Source organism: Terrapene carolina, unplaced genomic scaffold (genome assembly GCF_002925995.2).
Source record: "Terrapene carolina triunguis isolate 2854851 unplaced genomic scaffold, T_m_triunguis-2.0 Scaffold84, whole genome shotgun sequence".
Taxonomy (NCBI): Eukaryota; Metazoa; Chordata; order Testudines; family Emydidae; genus Terrapene; species Terrapene triunguis.
The window spans coordinates 35,913,754-35,931,907 of NW_020664435.1; positions in this window are offsets into that span (position 1 = coordinate 35,913,754).

Here is an 18,154-nt window from a genome sequence, read left to right on the forward strand (position 1 = left end):
TCCACCACTTAGAGCTAGTTTTGACAAGTGGTGAGCTGAGACTTCTGTCTCATCCTCCCTCACCCTGTTTGTCTATGCCACAGGTGGGATCCTGTCTGACACCTAGACTGTAAGTTCTCTGGGGGCAGATCCAATGGCCACTGATGTCATTTGAAGCCTTTGTGTTTACTGCAGTGGGTGCTGGATCAGGCTCTGGCAGAGGGACATCTTTTGTGTTATTTGTCTGTACAGTGTCTAAGACAAGGGGCTGTGGACTTTGAGGTACTACCAAAATAGAAATAATAATCAGTAGTATATGCAGCAGGGCTTTGGCAGAGGATTGTCAAACTGGTAGTTATTCCAGTCAAAATTTCAATACACTGAGATACAAAAAAAAAAATGTTCAAATGCTTTTACTATATTGCTTTTGAGCATACAGTATAAAGTGATCTGCTTGGTAACAATAAAATAAACACATTTTAAAACATTTTTTAAAACCATAAACAAAGATGAGAGAGAAATTCTAGATCTAGTCCACATATACCCAACAACTGCTTCCTTTTAAAGGGCTTTACGAAATCTTTCGGGCAAACACAGTTCTAACTAAATAATGCTGATTGTATATCTTCTCAAGAAGAAGTAATTGAAAGGAAACAGCTGATACATGAAATGAATGGTGCCCTATCAGAGCAAATGGTGATAAATAGAAACACCTTGCTGTTGCTTACACTCACACTAATGTGAGCTGGTCAGTATAATTTATAATTATTTTTTACCTTTTTCACGCTGGTGCTTTGTACTAACTCTAATATTAGAGTGATAAATTAGGAAGCGGCAGATTGTGTAATCAGCAGGTGGGCAGCAATACATCAAAAATCCCAAATGAATTTAAACTGCTACCAATTTTTTTCCTTTTGGTGTTCTCTGTTAAGGTAGAAAAAAATATTTGGTCTGAAGTTGCAATCCAAACTATATAAATACCTTTTCTATAAAGGTCTTATATAATAGACCTCCATTTTCTGATATGCACATACATAGACACTGATCCTCGAAACACTTATGCAAGCAACATTACACAAGTAGTGTCACTGACCACAACAGGACTACTCGGAAAAGTAAAGTTACTCAGATGTGTAAATGTTTGGAAGATTAGGGGCACGATCTGTATGCACAATTACTATGATTGTGTGCACGGTTATAATAGTTGCACATGTAAGTGACTAGTTGTCTCTGTATGATAGAATCATAGAACTGGAAGGGACCTTGAGAGGTCATCTAATGCAGTCCCCTTGCACTCAAGGCAGGACTAAGTATTGTAAGTATTACTGCATGTGCAGTTACATGTTTACAGATCTGAAATTTTTGGAAAGCTAACTGAAGCCAATGGAAAAACTCCCATTGATTTTGATGAGTTTTGGATCAGGCCCTTAATTCCTCTTATTTTAAAGATACATTTTGGGCTTTTAAAAAAACAAAAGAAACAAAACTCTGTGAATTCACCAATACAGGTAAAGAAAGAGGTTGTTTGGCGCCTGCTGTTGGGAAGAATCTGCATCTCAGTGCTAACTAGAGCTGGGTGGAAAATGGTTTTCCCATCTCATGAACATTTTTGAGATTCTGGTTAAAAATCCATTTCAAATTGGGATGAAAAGCAACATTTTGAAATGATTTGCAAACCAAAAATTAAAAAAAGTCAACTGAGGTAAATCAAAACATTTCAGTTTGATGATTTTGAAAAGTTTCATTTCAATTTTCACCTTTTTATTTTAAAAAAAGTTACACTATGAGCAGCTTAAACTTCTAAATGAAAAATTTCAAACTGGAAAACCCGCAATTTTTTATCTGTAAAATGTCAAAATTTTTCTTTTCAAAATTTGTTGACCTGAGGAATTTGTCAAAACTGACCCCCTTCACAACTGGCATTTTTTGATGAAGAAAAGCTTCATCAAAAAATTCCCCAACCAGCTCTACTGCTAAACTCTGCATGTCGCCCCTACAAGTAGCATGATCACGGCTGGGGCAACATTTGCCCTGATCCTCCAGGTTACTCGCCTGGTGCTCTGCTAATTAATGACTTGGAAAAAAATCAAATGTACAAATACAAAATGGGGGATAATCGGGTAGGGGTACTACTGATTACAAGGATCTGGGGGTGATAGTGGATCATAAATGGAACATGAGTCAACAATGGGATGCAGTTGCGTAAAAGGCTAATGTTCTGGGCTGTATTAACAGGGGTGTCGTATGTAAGACACGGGAGATAATTGTCCCACTCTATTCAGCCCTGGTGAGCCCTCAGGTGGACTATTGTGTCCAGTTCTGGGTGTCAGGTTTTGCTGCGTTACTACTCTCTACGTTTACTACTTGTCCTAAAGGACACGTACCTGTTAGGTTTTTCCTTAGGATTTAGTAAACCACCATCATAAAACCAAGGCAAGGGAACAATCCTGAAAGGCACCAACCATCCAAAACTCCCCATGGATGTCAGCAGGTATTTAAGGTGCTCAGCACTTGCAAGAGGAATCGCTAGGTAAACCTTTGAGTGAAACCTTTGCCAGATGTAAGTTAGCCTCCTCCATTTGTTCATACTCCAGGTGCTATTCTTTCTTTTCTTTTATGTCATCTATCTTAATGACTGAAAATAGGTTATCGTGTGTATTTACAAATTACACGTTATTTACTGTGGGCTTCCTATTAATAATGAATCATAAACTAATTAAAATGTTCTCTATGTGCACTTTGGCTCTCTTGCTGCTGAGTAAGCATCTGCGGCTACATACTGAGAAGATTGGTATAAGTGCAGGACCTTATTGCCAAGCACTGCAATATATTTTCCCCCCACTGGCAACAAGCAGCCTTTTCTTGCATTTAAGTTACTTGATAGCAGGCTCGTTATTTCAAATTGATGGAAAAGGAAAGGGGCCCCAAAAGACACCAGATGAAAGCAGCTACAAGTCCTGTATTAAAAAAACAATCCTGAACACAAGGATTTACCAGTTAAAGCCATCCACTTTATAGTTCACCCCTCACCATTTCCCAAATCCCCATTTATCACAGCAGAACTTGTTATCTACCTATGGCCCCCATTACCATAACATCTGAGCCCCTCACAATCTTAATGAATTTATCTTCACAACATCCCTGGGAGATAGGAAAGTGTTATTGCCACCATTTTCCAGATCGGGATCTGAGGGACTAAGTGACTTGCCCAGGGTCATAAAGTCTGCAGCAGAGGAGAGAATTGAACTCAGGTTCCCAGACTAGCACCCTAATCACTGGGCTGTCCTTAACATACTACATTCTAGTGTTCTCAACTGCAGGGCCCCTGTGGTTGCTTATCAAATTTGTATTGCTAACAGGAAAAGATCAGGGTGGATTTTAAAACCAGGTTTCAGAGGGTACTTAGACATCTAACTCCCTTAGACTTTCAATGGGACTTGTGTTCCTAGCTCACTTTGGTGCTTTTGAAATTCCCATCTGAGCATTAAAATGAGAAATTAGCCTGAATAGACCAGTAACCTCAAATCACCCCAAGAAAGTAGCCTGATTAAGTTAGTGGATATACAGATGTAGCACAAGCTTCTAAAGAGTGAGATCAAAGTTCTGGTTTTGCATCAGAAGTGAGATTCTTCATAAATTCTTCAGTTATTAGAAATGTCCCATTGCTATTTTGTTCCAATAATAATTATAACTCAGTTTTAGAGGGCCTTGGGGTTGAGATTCAACTATGGGAAAACAGAGGTCATTCAAATCAGAGAACTCTTCAAACTTCATCAAGGCCCCTGAACCACATTTTACTAAAATATTTGTGAAATCCTTGCCTGCCGAACTTCAACGGTCCAGACAGGTCTGCTTGCATTGAATGGGGCTAACACACAAGATATGCGACAATGTATATAAACCACACCTTTGACATCGACATTTGGTTATTTCAGAGATGTTCATCAAGTCGTAAAGATTCATAGATTCCAAGGCCAGAAGGAACCATTGTGATCATCTAGTCTGATGCTCTGTATAATACAGGCCACAGAACTTCCCCAAAATAATTCCTAGAGCACATCTTTAGGAAAAACATCTAATCGTGATTTTAAAATGGTCAGTGATGGAGAATCCAGCACAACCCTTGGTAAATTGTTCCAATGGTTAATTACCCCCTCTCTGTTAAAAAATTATACCTTATTTCCAGTCTGCATTCATCTAACTTTAACTTTCAGCCATTGGATCATGTTTTATCTTTGTCTGCTTCATAGAAGAACCCATTATCAAATATTTGTTCCCCATATAGGTACTTACAGAATATGATCAAGTTACCCCTTAACCTTCTTTTTGTTAAGCTAAATAGATTGAGCTCCTTCAGTCAATCACTATAAGGCATGTTTTTCAATCCTTTAATCATTTTTGTGGTTTTTCTCTGAAACTTTTCCAGTTTATAAAATTCTTCTTGAATGTGTGGACACCGGAACTGGACACAGTACTCCAGTAGTGATTGCACCAGTGCAAAATTCAGAGGTAAAATAACCTTTCCACTCCTATTTGAGATTCCCCGGTTTATGCATCAAAGGATCACATTAGCCTTTTTAGCCACAGCATTGCACTGGGACCTCATGTTCAGCTGATTATTCACCGTGACCTCCAGAACTTTTTCAGAGTCACTGCTTCCCAGGATAGAAAGACTAAAGTCATTTCTCTGTTCTTACCTAGGAAAATCTCTCACTGCAGAAAGCAGGAATTTTGACTGAGTAGAAATCAAGAAAGTTTATGGGATTTGGCCTGCAATAATTTAGCATTATTATTATTGGTATAAGAGTTCCTGATCAGGACCTCATTTTGCAGGATGTGTACAGACCATACCTGCCTCAAAGGGTTTCTAATCTATTTAAAGACAAGATTCACCAGGAGGATGAAACAAGTGGATAAAGGCTGGAGGACAAGAGAATGAGATAACAAGAGAAGCACATTTTTGCATAGAGTAGTTGTGTGCACAATGTAGTTCGCCACCTGCTTAGCTGCTTTCAACTGCATCAGTGGTCAGCGTCCCAGAAATGGTGAGTCTTATGGAGGGCTTGGAAAGAGAACTCTGAATGTGTTGCGGGATTTTGTGCCATAAAGCACAGGTGTGCTTGTGGGGAAAGTGGACTAATTGGCAGTTAAGGCTCGGGATCCTGGTGGAGTGAAGGTGTTAATCAATGATGCAATAAGTAATTCATGGGATATAGCCAGTTTTCTTACATTTGCACAGACCCAGCTTTATTCTGGGAATATGTGATAATGTTCTCTCTGACTGGTAGTTTTCAGTTACAGAGATTGTAATTAGCTTTTTGATTTCCCAGGTACAGGGTTTGGGGGTTGTTGCTAGAAATAAATGGAGATCTGGGCATTCGGGGACTGAAAACAAGACACTAACCTATTTACGGTATCAGAGGGTAGGTCTACACTGCAATGTAAGCCCAGGGTTAGTGGGACTTGAGTCAGCTGACCCGTGTTAGGGGACTCTGGGCTTGAGCATCTACCTTGTATTTTAACTCTATGTTAAGACTTTTTAAATTATGGTGATCAGACGTCCCCATAATATTGGGACTGTCCTGATATTAGGGGATTTGTCTTATATAGGCAACTATACCCCTCCCCCCCAAAAAACCCCAAAGTGCCACAGTGCGCAGACCCGAGTCAAAATAACCATATCCCAGAGTGCCTAGCTCCCCCCCCTCCCAAAATGTGGCCAATCTAGCCTTAGGACCATGGTGCACGGTCTGTGGGAAAACTTTACTTCCCGCCCTGCACGTTCCCAGGAAGCAGCTTGCTTTTGCAAAAAACCTTGATCGGTTTGCTCTCCATTGCAAACCCAGGAGGCTCTCAGATAGTGTGCTTGTAGATTGGTGATTGGAAGAGAATGGGTTAACGGTGACCTGAGCTGCTGCCATTCTCACAATGGGGGGTGGTGAATTCCATTTTCAATAGAGTAGATTGCAGATTGTTGGCATAGAGAGGACTAAGGAACTTGTCCCATAGAATTGTGGGATATTTCTGGATGATTTCCAGGACCCGAGTCAAGTGGGCCTGCGTCTACACTACCAAGCAATAGTGCTCAGACTTTGGGTCCCAGCTTAACTCAAGCTTGTACCCTCCAGCTCTGCAGGGTCCTGGGATCTTGGGTCTGAGCCTCGGGTTAGCGCAATTGCAGTGTAGACACAAAGGGGGTTAGGCTTGACCCTCAAGTGAAGCACAGGCGCCAGCTTCCTCCAGGACCCAGGGGTGTTCAACCCCCCGCTCCATCTCCACCCATCCCTTCTTCCCCCCTCTGCTATGCCCCAGGCCCTGTCCCCACCCCACCCCTTCTCCCAAGCCCCCACCCTGCCTTTTCCCACCACACTCCACCCCGCCTCTTCCCCGCCTCTTCCCTCCCCCGAGCACACCCCATCCTCTTCCCCCCAGCGCCTCCTGCACGCCTCAAAACAGCTGATCGTGGTGGGTGGGAGACACTGGGAGGGAGGGAGGGAAGAGAAGGAATTGATTGGCGGGGCTGCCAGCGGATGGGAGGCACTGGGGGGAGGGGGTACTGGCTGCCAGTGGGTACTAAGCACCCGCAAATTTTCTTCCGTGGATGCTCCATCCCTGGAGTATGGGCCTACATTTCTGTGAAGACATACCCTGAGAGAAATAGCATTGTCCACAAATAGAAGCACGTATATTAATTGGCCTTTTCTATCTCCAGCATTTTGATCATGCTTACAATTTGCCCTATGTAAATCTAGCTCTATTCACATGGCTCTCATTAGGATTTCATGTCTCATTTAAGAAAGCACACATGAAATGATTTTCTTTTTTCCAACTGCTCTGAAGGAGAGCAGAAGTTTGCATTCAATTAGTGCCAGAGTATTTGCTACTCAGAACTAAAGTGCTCTGTTTTGCTGAGTTGGGTCACCAGTAAAGGGGATGTAACATCCATCTTGTAACCAACTTGAGTCAGACCCTTTAATTAATGGCCTGGCATTCTGCTTTATCTTTTAAAAGGATAAAATCTAATTGTGGTTCACATTAGACTGTCTAATGAATGTGACCATGAAGCAATTGATCAAAACTAATAGGGGAAATAATTGTCCATACATTAAGTAAACCTCGTTTGTTTTGCATAGGCACTTTAAGGGAGCATTGCTAGTGTTACTCATGCATTATCCAGTCCAATGGAAATGTACCCAATTACTTTGGTGTGGTTCAAAGAAGGGGACTTTAATGAACATATTCTAACTTCCTAGCACCAGGCATATCGCTAACTCATCTTCCATCTAACATGATGTTAAAAAGGAAAGTAAAAGTGATTCATTCTGCTGTTTTGATCATTTCTTGAATTTTTCTAGCAAATTTAATTTTAATCTAATTTTTAAATCACTTTTTTTCAGTGGTGTTCCCAGGTTTCACGTCTGCAAAAAACAGCTTTCACCTATGGAAGTTTTCCTTCTTCTTATTGAAAACAAAATACTGTCTCCTAATGAAGTGGAGCTGGAGGCCAAAAGGAAAACTACTTTCTGCAATATGTTAGTCATGACTTGAATCTCACCCAGATAACTGTCAAGAGTACAGACTCCACACGATGAGCCACACTATGGAGGAAGCTTAAGGCAGCCTGGATAAAATAATACCTCACAGTTACAGATCACAGTCTTTTATCCTAAAGGACTCAAAGCACTTTAGAAACTACAGCCCTGATTCTGCATTGTGATCTGCAGGGATAGACTGCTGCACAAATCATGATGAAGGTTGTGGTCCACAGGTCAAATCCTGGAATTCCTGCTCAAGCGATATTCAGACAGAACTCCCCTGGCCTGAGTAAGAACATAAGGCTATAGACCAGCATAAGGATTTTACCATGTGGATGTGTATGGTCCTGATATTCCGATTCAGGGCTCTGACACTTCGATGTATTCCGATTTCAAAATAGCAGGATGAGAGCAATAGCACAAAATGAAGGAAATTAATAAGGGAAAATTCTCCTCAATTCCTCGGGTTTTGTGACAACGCTGCCTTTTTTTAAGAGTCGGACAAGCTTTTCAGGTGTAAGATTTATGGGGACTAGTACAGAAAATTCAATTAAGGATAATGACAAAGAGTTCCTCAAATGATAGTGCTTTTGTGAAGCCTCATAGTGAGAACAGGCCACCTCCTCAAGATTAAGAAAGGAAAAGCTAAAGGGAAAACATAGTAGGAATTCAGAGTACTTACTGCCTGGAAAAAAGGCAGCAGACAGTTACGAAATGGCCATTTTGTGACTAAAGCTGACTTCTCCTGGCAGATAAAAAGGACCAGCCCTCAGAAAGGCATGCAGGGAAAAGATTCCCCCAAACAGTGCAACCCTGCAGTGGGGGAGATTAGTAGGGAGCAGGCAGGAACAAAGGCAAGTGCTCCTGGAAATGGGTTGTATCACATTAATCAAACTGTGCATTGATTTTTTTTTTAATTTCATGAAATTCCACAACAATGTTGCAATTTTAATGTAATTTTCATTGAGGAAAGCACAACAGTGATGCCCAGAAAGGCAATTCAGTGTGCACAAATATAAAAAATAGCTACCGTAATTTAAACCATTAGTTTAAATAATTGGTTACATCTTTAAATACTGTTTCAGAAACATTCCTAAGGGAAGAAAAGTCATGCTTCCTTCTCATTGGTCTGGAAAAACCAACTCTTTTATAACATTCATATGAAAGCTATTAATGAAATAAAAGCTACGAATAAAAATGTCCACAAAGGAAGAAACTCCAAACAATGTGGAAATCAATGTTTTAAGTGGAGTGAGGACTCAATGGCTTTAAGTTTCAAGGGTCTGTTCCACACAGAGTCATAAATAACCATAAAAAGAAATGGGACAGCATTGATTCACTATGGTCTGGAAAGAAATGAATATCCAAAGTACGGAACTCTCCTTCTGTAATGAGGAACAGATAAGAGGGATAGTATAGATTTTATATATATATATGCACAATACACACTTTATTCACATCACTGCAGAAAGCCAGGCCAAGCAAAGGAAATCAGAAAGGAACATATTTCACTTTTGCGCACAAGTGTCAGTCTCTAAATTATGAGATTCCAAAATAAGGGCAATGAATCAGCATAACAAGAAACAAAGGGGGAAGGCCGAATCTCCCCTCGACAGTATAAGCGCTAGAATTGTGGAGAAGCGCTACATTGACAAATTGGGTTTCTCATCAGAGATGTGTCTGTCATACTCTTTTTATTTGTTTGTTTAGGAAACTTTTGAAAATGACACTCATTTGTGTAAGTTGTCAGTTTTCTTTTAAAAAATGCAATTTATTTTTCACTCTTTATTTACAGCATTATCTTTCGTTCAAATGAAAATTGCAATGAAGTGGTTGCCGGAGATGAAGTCTCTGGCTAACAAGCAGGGAACACATGCATGGGAAGCAGGGGTAAAGAGAAAGGGCTGGGTTTGCCCCCTCAGTGCATTGTTCTGGATATGTTTGAGACAGTGCCACAGAGCATGATGGTGCAGCCATTTTAATATACATCTTATGGTACATAGGATCTTATGTTTGTCCGGAGAAAATGTGACATTACAAGTAGAAGAAAGGAGGCCATTTCTTTCAGCAAATAAGAAATGTCTAATACTGGTGCTGATTCTACTCCTCTGGGCTTCAGGGATCAGATTGAGTCCTTAGAAAGGGTATCATCTACTGCCTGAAATCTAAAACCCATGTGCACTGGGGTATATGCAATTACCCTGACTCCATGCACAAACTGATTAATTGTTAAATGGTCAATTAGATGCCTAACTTACTGTAAGCTTTTTCTCTCCATCAGAGGCAGCATTTTCACATTTTTTGTGAAAGCCTTGAAAAGACTGAGGGCCTGATTCTGATCCAACTTACACTGTAGTAACTAAACTGAATTCAAATTATTATTAAGAGGAGAATGCTCCTGATTTATACAAGATCAGAATTAAGCTGAGAAACTTTAGCGGCCCACATTTAAAATTGAACATGCAACCTCATGCCCAATTTACACTCACAATTACAGGAATTGTGCATGCTAACTGTGTAATTGCACTGACAAATGGCCAGTTAGATGCAAACATTTTTAACCAAATAACTCTGCATTCTGTGTAATGTATATTATTATCCACATTTATTTAATCTTACTGTTTCTGAGTCCAAAATATTAAACATCCAACAATTTAAAAAATGGATGAATAACATCTGTATTAATACTTTGAATTTCAATAGTGTCTGTCATCTGAAGATCTCCAAGTGTCTTTCAAACATGAATTAATTAAGCCCCAGAATACTTCTGTAAAAGTAGCGAGGAGATCTTTGCTGATCACTTCACCCTCCATTGAAATGCAACCAATGCTGATATAGAAAATGGCAGCAGTTTTGCAGCACATAGCAGCATTGCACAAATGTTTAGAACAGGGAATGAGAATTAACATATGAAATTGAAAGTGCAGTGGAATTCATGTAGGCAGAATACAATTACCTTGGTGAAAATTTGACTGGGCATAAGGGTTAATGGAAATATTGACCATGGGATCTTTAATTAATACAAGAGCACCCCCAGCAGCATGGCTTACCCTAGTGTCTTGCTGGGGCATTGGTTCAGTGGTGACTCAGAAGGAAATCTCCTGCCAACCAAATTACTAATGCCATTTCCTGCAGCACTTGGGGTTTCCCTAGAATGGTGATTCTTAAATACTGAGTTGAGCACTTACTGATGATTTGTGGAGAACTTCCCTAAGGTTCATGAAGCTCTTTCTACCTTCAGACAATAACATATTAAATTAGAGCTTCCTGGGAATTGCAGCCCAGTCCAGGACTCCTTAGCTTTTCTAGGGGGAGTTATTTTATTTTATTTTTTCCATCAGCTAAACTAAAAACCACCACATATTTTCTGCACCTTGCCTAGCCAAATCAGATCTTCCTCCTACAAGGGGTGCATAGCCACCAGCTCCTGGAGAAGGCCCAGCCAGATGGTGCCCTTCCCTGATCTGGCAGTCAGTCACCAGGGAGAGAACACCAGACCAGGATGGAATGCAGCAGACAAACCTTTAGGGATGAGAGCCTCTGGGACTGAAGTGAGAGGAATGTACATTTTGACATGGAACCTGTCTGACAGAGGTCAGACAGTAGAGTTTTCCCCTCCACCCTCTTTAGTTTTCTGTGTGCTTGTTAAACCTCACCATTCCCAACACCAATAGGGCACAATAAAATAACTCTTCGTACTTGATAACAGAGATCACTCTGGCTCTCAACCAGCAGTTCAGAGCCACTATAAGAGCATGAGTGTCAGTGTTATAATTCGCTGCTGTGACATCACTCCTTGAAATGTGCTGGTGGATTTTCACAATTGTGAAATATGTTTTCGTTTTAAATGCGGGTTACAAGGTGCTCAACACAGCAACAATTCATGTGTTTCATTGCCCCGTGATTCAAACATGTCTGCTATTTATTCTATATTTATTTCATGCTAATAGCTGCTGTTGATATTACCAAAAATGCATTGTTGTGTCTTTCAACAAATGATTAATCTCCAACAAGTCACTTTGCTGACGAAAAGTGAGATTGCTTCTATGAGGCGCAAATTCGAGAGGTAGGAGTGAGAAGAATAGGATTGGGATCTAAAAGAGATTTGATCGCTGTCATCTCAACAACAGTATGTTGACAGCTAGAATAAATAACTTCTCAGGAGCAACTTGTTAAACTGGGTTAAAAAAGGATCTGTAATGATGTGGCCCACTCTAATACCTCCTGCCAATCAGATTATATTTTATTACTCAGCTGAACTGTACAGCATGATTCAGTTTGTGGTTAACTAAAGGGGGTCACAAGGTGCCAAAAGCTTATATTTCCTGAACAGGTTTTGGCAGAAACTGTGGATAAGAAAGAAAGTAGGCTGGTGTCAGGAGAAAAGACAAAGGGCTTCTGTAGAGTTATTTCACATTAGGAGAGGGGCTAGTCTGTGAAGTCATGCAGCTTTAGGTTGCTGTGTAATAAAAATGCTTTGCTTCCAAGGCTTACAAACATGAAATATCCCTGTGAGGGCGGCCAGGGGCATAATGGGCTCTGCCAGCCTAGCCCAGGGAATGGGGCCTGCATCAAGCAGGAGTTTGTGGCAGCGCAAGGCTCCTCCAACCCCAACTACACACAGATCCCAGAGCCTGACAGCCAGAGCAGATCAATAAATGGGTCGGGGAGGGTGTGCAGGGCCAGGCCGGCCATGGCCCTTTTTGAAGTGATGTTAATGCCAGTGTCCTGTTCAAATTCAAATAAATTTGTGATGCCTCCCAGGTACCCACGACTGGGAGGCACTTGGTTATCACCTACCCTTAGCATGAGGAGCCTTGTCTGTGCCTGCCAGGGGTCAGCTCCACAACTCCACTGGTCACAGGCAACACAAGCACTCCCCTTCAGGCCTCCACAGGCCCCACTCTCTCTTTACAGATTAGCGATAGACACACTCCAACCCGCAAGCCTTCTGAGCCTCTATCTGGAGTATCCAGTCCCTGTCCACAGATCTGTTACTTCCAAAGGAACAGAGCACCCCAACTTACCAGTTACACCTTAGATCAGTGGTTCTCAGCCAGAGGTTTGTGTACCCCTGGGGGTACACAGAAGTCTTCCAAGGGATACATCAACATCTAGATATTTGCTTAGTTTTACAACAGGCTACATAAGCAGCACTAGAGAAGTCAGTACAAACTAAAATTTCATGTTTATACTGCTCTATATACTATCTATACACTGAAACGTAAGTACAATATTTATATTCCAATTGATTTATGTTATAATGATGTGGTGAAAATATAAGCGATTTTTCAGTAATAGTGCACTCTGACACTTTTGTATTTTTATGTCTGATTTTGTAAGCAAGTAGTTTTTAAGTGAGGTAAAACTTGAGGGTATGAAAGACAAATCAGACTCCTGAAAGCGGTACAGTAGTCTGGAAAGGTTGAGAGCCACTGCTTTAGATTACCACTCTGCTTAACACAGAGCACCTAAATAAATTTGTAGTGAAATCAAGTGGTAGTTTATTTAACAAAAGATAAAGATTCTAATAATAGCAAGAAGAAGTATTGAAAACAAATGGTTACATATAAAATAAAATCATAACACGCATTCTAGAACCTAAACTTATTTAACTAGATACTTTTATAACTTGTAGATCAATGTTCACCCACAGTCCTGTGGAAGTAGAGCAAGAACTGACAGGGATTTGAAGGGGATTTCAATGCATACAGTCTCTTCTGTGAGCAAGAGTCAGGCTAGCTGTAACCCTAATAACGCGAGATTTGTAGAAGCGAGGATTGTGTGAGGCGAGTGGGAAAGAACTGTGTGAGAAGTTGTTGCGACCTTGTGTAGATAAATACGGAATGTAGACTAAAGTCTAAATAGATGTGAAAAATAAGATATCAGGATGACCTATGTATAAACAAAATGCAGCTGTTGCTCATTATTGTATGTAACAAAAGGTATAAATGCTTGCTGTAATTGTTTACCTAGAGAGAGACCTGCCTATGAGGGTGAAACCCTGTATCCTAGTGCACTCTCTCCCTCTATGCAATTGCTTGAGAATAAAGTATCTGACTTTGCTGCACCCAACCAAAGAGAGTGAGAACTCTGTTTTTCTCTGACAGTCCTTACAGCGATTTACAGCCAGGTTAGCTGTGAGCTACCATTCATGAGACAAGTCATAGAATCATAGAATATCAGGGTTGGAAGGGACCTCAGGAGGTCATCTAGTCCAACAGCCTGCTCAAAGCAGGACCAACACCAACTAAATCATCCCAGCCAGGGCTTTGTCAAGCCAGGCCTTAAAAACCTCTAAGGATGGAGATTCCACCACCTCCCTAGGTAACCCCTTCCAGTGCTTCACCACCCTCCTAGTGAAATAGTGTTTCCTAATATCCAACCTAGACCTCCCCCACTGCAACTTGAGACCATTGCTTCTTGTTCTGTCATCTGCCACCACTGAGAAGAGCCTAGCTCCATCCTCTTTGGAACCCCCCTTCAGGTAGTTGAAGGCTGCTATCAAATCCCCCCTCACTCTTCTCTTCTGCAGACTAAATAACCCCAATTCCCTCAGCCTCTCTCGGAAGTCATGTGCCCCAGCACGCTAATCATTTTCGTTGCCCTCTGCTGGACTCTCTCCAGTTTGTCCACATCCCTTCTGTAGTGAGGGGACCAAAACTGGACACAATACTCCAGGTGTGGCCTCACCAGTGTCAAATAAATAGGAATAATCACTTCCTTCGATCTGCTGGCAATGCTCCTACTAATACAGCCCAATATGCCGTTGGCCTTCTTGGCAACAAGGGCACACTGCTGACTCAAATCCAGCTTCTCGTCCACTGTAATCCCCAGGTCCTTTTCTGCAGAACTGCTGCTTAGCCAGTCAGTCCCCAGCCTGGAGCAGTGCATGGGATTCTTCCGTCCTAAGTGCAGGACTCTGCACTTGTCCTAGTTGAACCTCATCAGATTTCTTTTGGCCCAATCCTCCAATTTGTTTAGATCACTCTGGACCCTATCCCTACCCTCCAGCTTATCTACCTCTCCCCCCATGCTGTCAGCTTGTCCCCGGGTGGAAGATGCTGTCTGTTTCCTTGAATTACCTGATATAAAAGAAATTAGTCTGGCATCTTAGTCATAAATAAGATATGCCCCTGCTGACTGTTTTTTCCCATATGCTGCTTCTTTTTGCCATTTTATGATTAGCACGGTGTTGTTACTGTGGCTTTAAGAGAATGAGTAGAATCTCCAGGGTGCAGGAGCTGACAGTGGGAGGAGGCAGCTGATTTTAGGTTAGACTAATAGATTGATCTGAGTTAAGATGCTCTGTTAACTATGTATCTAATAAAGACTGTTGTTAAATTACTAGCAATGAATTATTACTAAGACTAGTGGATTACTTGAATGTAAAACAACACATCGTATCAGGAGTGAAGGAAGTGATAAAAGGAACTGGAAGAAGTTAAACACCCACGCACCTGAAGTAAAGGTTGCTCAGAACTAAAAAAAACACATTTGAATGAAATAAGATGGCTCAATTAAGAATTCCCACATTTCTAAAAATGTCAAGAAATGCTGCAGAAAATTAGAAAAGGTTTAAACAAGAATTTGATTTATTTTTGAGGGCATCAGGATCTACCCATAAGGAAGATGAACAAAAGATCGCCATCTTTTTGAATATTGCGGGCGCTGAAGCAATTTCTTTATGTAATTTATTTGAGCTTTATGTTAGAGAATGAGCTGACTATGAGTTTGTCTTACAAAATTTGGGGAATACTGTTTACCAGAAAGAAATGAAAGATTTGAAAGATTTCTATTTCATTCAAGAAATCAAATGGAGGAAGGGACTTTTGAATAATTTTTAACAGATCTAAAGACAAGAAGTCAGGCATGTGATTTCCAGAATCTGAGTCAATGATAAGAAATCTAATTGTGATGGGTATAGAAGATATCTTCCCAAAGACTGCTGGAAGAGTCAGATCTAAATCTAGAAGAAGCAGTGAGGATTTGCCAAACTGATGAATTTATTCAAAATGATTGCACATTTTAGAAAGAAAACAAACTGATGTGACTAAGAAAGACATAAGAAAGAGTAAAAAATAAGTCTATGGAGGGAAATAGGATGAAAGTACTGAAGTTAAAACATATAAGCATAAGAATGTTCTACATGTGGAAGAGGCACCAACCTAGACAATGTCCAACATATGAACAAACCTGTCATATCTGCAAGAAACAGAATCATTTCACAATGTTTATAAACAGAGAAGTCTGGAAAAACTTAGAAACATGCATTTAGTTCATAATTCAAAGAAGTCTTAGAAAAGATACTGTATAAGAAATACAGAGTTGATGTTACAGATGAAGAAAATTTGTTTCTGGGTATTTTGAAACAGTCATTCTGAGCTACAAGAAGGATTGGACAGTTACACTATCTAGTAATGGAGCATTTATTTCATATACAAGAGATACAGGTGCACAAGCTAAGGTAATTTCAGAAGAAAAGTAGAACCTGTAGTAAGAGAACAAATGCATACTAATTTACAGTCTTATAGTGGCGAAAGAATTCCTGTTATGGGTATTTGTGAAGTTAAAGATAATTTAGAAGACATAACATTTGTAGTAGTTAAGGGGTAAGGTATTTCTCTTTTAGGTTTAGAAATATTAGCACTAAATCTAATTGGTAGAATTCAGACTATTCAGGATTCTGCAGATCTGGAAATAGAACAACTATTTACAGAGTTATTCACTGGCATTGGTAAATTGAATACAATATACAAAAGAGAGTTAAATAAAACAAAGAAACCAATTATACATGCAACTAGAAAAATACTCTTAGCGTCTCCTCCCACCTCACAGGATTCTAAAGCCCAGGCTCCCACCCAAGCCCGGATGTCTACACTACAGTTAAATAGTCCCTTAGCCTAAGCTCTGTGAGCCCAAGTCAGCTGGCACAGGCCAACTGCAGGGTTTTAATTGCAGTGTAGACAAACCCTGTGTCACCACCTGCCCTATAACCCTGGGTGCTTCTGTGCTGGGCTGCTTTGGCTCCAAGCCTTGACACCAGCAACCTGCTCATAGCACAATGGTCTCACACAGCCTACTTATTCCTTGCAGGGTGACACCAGCTGCCCTTCCTGTCCAGAACCACCTCAAAACTGTCTCCCCTACAGTGTCCAGTCCCCCTTACTGGACCCTAACAGAAGCTCGGTGCCTCCAGAGAGACAGAACACACCAGCCTGCTAGTGTGGCTCAGGACTCACAGTTCGGTTTAATACACAGCACCAAAACAATTTTGTAATAAAACAAGAGTAAGTTTTACAACAAAGAGCAACGGTTTAACTGATTTTAAGTAAGAGGAAAGGGATAGGAAAGGTTACAAATAAAACAAACAAAACATGCTTTCTAGTGACTAAAACAATTCTAGCAAGCTACAAGCTTTGCCTAAGCAGTTTCCTTCCTTACTTGAAGCTATCAGCATCCCTGGCTCCAGACTAGGCGACCCAACTTTCATAGGCCCAGAGGATGCTGTGCCCTATTGCCCCTCAGTGATGGATGACAAAACGGCTTTTTGCCTCTGTTTATATCTTCCCAAAGTTCATTGGCCCTGTTTCAAAAGGCAGAAAGGCTTCCTGGGGGTGCAGTTTCCACCCCCTGTCACGACTGTTAAGTGGTCATCTTCCTGCACTTGCTCTCCTGATGCCTTTGTTTACCTTGCATGTAAATATGCTTCTCATTGTCTTTGGTCACATCTTGCTTAATTTATATTGGAGACACAGTCAAGCCTGGGAAAAACATTCCTTTGTCTAGGACAGGGTGGGCTTAGGCACTGCCTGCTAACCACATTCCAGGAACATATTTCCAGCACATCTCTGTAAATCTTTAAACACTGCCTGTACATACATCACCCAGTAATATTAACGACCAGCATGTTTACGAGTTTGCATATGGCACCTTACACAACCCCTTTTAGATACAGAGTATGACAATAGTGAGTTGGGGCAATGAGTGTGTCAGAACCAATGAAAGTTATAGTATGGGCTGCCCTCTGCCAGCAGGCATTGGGGGGCTCCCTGTGTCACACAAGACATAGGTGCTCTTGAATCTCAGTCTTTCCAATAAACAGAATAGTTGGTCTCCATGTTCTATTCGGCATTTCCTCTCAGACTTCTCCCCTCTACATTCACTTTCTCCATTATGCCTACAATAAAAGCAGGGAATTATATTCTCTCCTAACTTATTATCAGTTAACTGCTCATTTACGTAGAAGGAGAGGTGTAAACACCCCAGAACTGAAGCAGGAGATTGCTGGGGGGAAGGAAGATGCGGGAAGAAGGGAGAGGTCTGGTAGTTGCTGAATGTGATTAACCTCAAGACAACACTTTTCAAACGTATAAGTTACTAATAAGCCAAGTGCCATTGTTTGTGTGATCACTCTGCTGGCATGTTGTTACCCTTTTCTTCCTACTCTGAACCTATGCATAGCAGGGGTAATATCTTCCTCTGTATGGAAAATGTGAGTATATTTTGGGCACAGCCACAAACTAAATAGATATACAATTCCTTTTTATTTTTGTGGGTTGGAGAAGAGGGAGGTGAGAAAAGAGACAAAATTAACTTCCGCAATCAGACTTGCTCTCAGTTTTTCTCAATGAGCGTCT